The sequence below is a fragment of the Quercus robur genome, chromosome 8 (assembly GCF_932294415.1).
Source record: "Quercus robur chromosome 8, dhQueRobu3.1, whole genome shotgun sequence".
Taxonomy (NCBI): domain Eukaryota; kingdom Viridiplantae; phylum Streptophyta; class Magnoliopsida; order Fagales; family Fagaceae; genus Quercus; species Quercus robur.
In genome coordinates this window covers 35218031-35220953 of record NC_065541.1, presented here as the reverse complement: position 1 = coordinate 35220953, position 2923 = coordinate 35218031, and the positions used below count along the sequence as shown (strand labels likewise).

General features: G+C 38.7%; 1 long non-coding RNA gene across 1 annotated transcript; it reads left to right on the top strand.

Annotated features, from left to right (window-relative positions):
* The first annotated feature begins 213 nt into the window (after positions 1–213).
* On the top strand, positions 214–2530 carry LOC126695328 (uncharacterized). The gene is made up of 3 exons (XR_007646011.1): positions 214–888; positions 987–1919; positions 2002–2530. It is a non-coding gene; the product is annotated as an uncharacterized LOC126695328 (long non-coding RNA).
* The last annotated feature ends 393 nt before the right edge of the window (positions 2531–2923 follow it).

Here is a 2923-nt window from a genome sequence, read left to right as displayed (position 1 = left end):
ATTGTACATGGCTCTAAATCCACCACGTCACTTTTGCCTTGTAATATATAATGTCTCTCCCTTAGTCTTTGACTTTTCAATTTTGTCCACTTCCTTTATGCTTCAGTTGGGGCTTTGTTTTATCATCAATGAGCAGACACGCCACTTTCTTCTTCTTCTTCTTCTCTCTTTATTTTATTTTTTATTTTTATTTTTTTTGGTGGCTATCATGCCACTTTAGCCACTTGCTTTAGGCTATTCTTCTCCCCCTCTCGTTGTTATTGTAGAAGTGTAGGAGCAAAATCCTCCTATTATTAATCATGGGAAGCTTTTCCTTCTTCTTTTTTTTTTTTTAGATCTACCAAAGTGTCACACCACTTTTTTTTTTTTTTGGCTTCCTTTGGTGGCCTTTTCTTCTTCTCCACTAACATTTCATCTTTCATATTTTCTTCTATTCTTCGTTATTCGCTTCAAGAGCTGTGAATATTTGCTTTAACCCACATTTGTTGAAACCCAAGGGCGATGAGATGATGACGGCGAAATGGATGACTGGAGGAGATCTTTGTTGGTGGAAAGCATAAATTTTAAGAACTCAACACCGTCCACCGTTCAAAATGTCGGGATTTAGGTGGGACGAAGTGCCATCGCTAAAGGAAGAGGAAACCCATCGACAAAGAGTAGAGTTGTTCCATCAATGATGTTAGTGGACGTTTGCGATAGATTGCCACCCATGGCTGCTAGACCATCTATACCAATTTTGGCTAAGCAATGTTGTTGGCAAAGAGGAAGGAACCTTCTTCACTAAGGAGCGAGGATTTTGTTGTAAGAGATTGATGCCGAATGCGGCGACAGGATGTTGAATCTGTTCTTTGTGCAAGCTCGATAAAGTTGGATACGACGCTCACCTTGGTGAGTTAATATATATATATATATATATATATATATTTTGCTGATCTCTCAGATGTATTTGGCGACATGTTGAATGAATAGTGTCATTGATTATGTAGGTTGGCTCTTCCTTAGGAGATCACAAAATTTCTATGAGGTTTTGACCCATAAGGTCGAGTCATTGTAACTGAGGCTAAATTTCGTATTGAAGTTGGCTCCTTATTGATTCCGATAGTCGCAAGGCATGGAAATAGTGCAATTATGATTGACCTTGAGTTGGTCGCCATGAATAATTGGACCACATTGAGGATGCTATAATTCTTGAGTTACTTGCTTGTTGGTCAATTTGGTGAGATTGTGTTTGCCAAGATTAGATTCGACGAAGTCGTAACCATGAGCAATAAGCAATATCGCTGGCCATGCTAGTACAGTGCGTTTGAGATGGGATGGGACAAAGCTATTACTTGCCGATATAGTATAGAGGTGAGACATAGCCACTGCATTGGTTGGCAGCCCCTGTATCGTGTTCTTGCAACAGATGCAAGCATAAGATAGGACCACAAGTTGTTGCTTTGTGCTTGTTGTAATGATGAGGACATAGTGTCAGTGAAACCATTATTGATGATTCCATAAAGCGTCTATTATTTGATTGTGGTATTGCCCATCCATAACAGCCCTCGCATCTTGGGCCTTGATAGGACCAGATTGACCATGATAGCATGAGAGGTCGCCTTGTAAAATAGCTGTTGTGTACGCTAAAATGGTGAATGGCATAACTTGTAAGCAAGTAGGAGATTCCTCTTTATTGCATGGCTATAAAAAAATGTTCAATGAAACGTCATTGTGCCAAGATGCTTTCGCTTGTGGTGATGTCGCAACTCCATTTGTTTGAGAATGAAGCTGCAATTTTTTTTTTTTTTTTGGGCAAGTCAAAATCTGCTGTGGCAAAGCCTGTTGCCACTCTTTCTCGTCATGCCATTAGGAGTTGTTGAGTGTGATGCTTCTCCATTCTACATAGAATAAGTGTACTTTAGCAGACTATGCCATTGTTGGTAAGCCACATATCTTCTTCATTTTTTTTCCTTGATTGCATATAATAGTATATTGAGCGAGCCATACTATGGTTTCTTGTAGGATGACTTTGGCTTAGAGAATTGTGGTGCTGTCGTTGGGACTTTCATCAATGAGGCCAATCTCATTACCAATGCATCATTTTCTGAGGTTAAGGCTACTGCAGACAGCAACATAGAGCTACAATAGATGGAACCACGGCCGCTGTTAGTAACTTTGAACCCTTTTTGGTCTATTTCTCACTTATGGCTTGAAAGTAAAGAAGAGAGCGACTGCAAGCAAATGTCCCAAAGATGGTGATGTTGGATAGGGACTTCGACATTGCTTCAACCTTTTCCTTCGCCTCCTTTCTTGCTTTCCCTTTCTTTTTTATTTTTATTTTTATTTTTATTTTTATTTTTTATTTTTTTAATCTGATCGTCTTGTATTGAGCCCTAAGCTTTGAAATTTGGAACTAGTTGAAGTGTGTAATATGGGCTGCTGCCTTGGAAACATTTTCTCTTGTATTTCACCATTGTGGACAACCCACTTATGTATAGAGCAGCTCCTGTCTAGTTATATTGGTGCCACTTTGAGTTTGTACTATCATGGTTAGAAGGCGCAATTTGTATTTTGCACAAAGAAACACATATACGATGTCTCAACATGTAATTTGAATTTTGGAATGAAAAGAATGATTTGTACCTCAAGGATGTGAATAGTTTGTATTTTATACCTTGATAATGAGTTTCTACCTTTCTTCAATAGGTTATGAGCATGTTTTTGTTGTGAAAACAACTCTTGTATAGATGTGACCATTTGAATATATTGAGAAAAGCTTGCTTGGAAGGGTTGAGTGCACCTTGCGATGAAGCAGCATAATTTTGATAGATTATATGCACTTAGTCTCTTGAGAATGACTTGTGGTTGATTGGAAAATTTGTGAATATGGCTTTGCCTTTGCGAGGACGAGTTACTAGACATGTTGCTTGGTTGTCATGCCTTT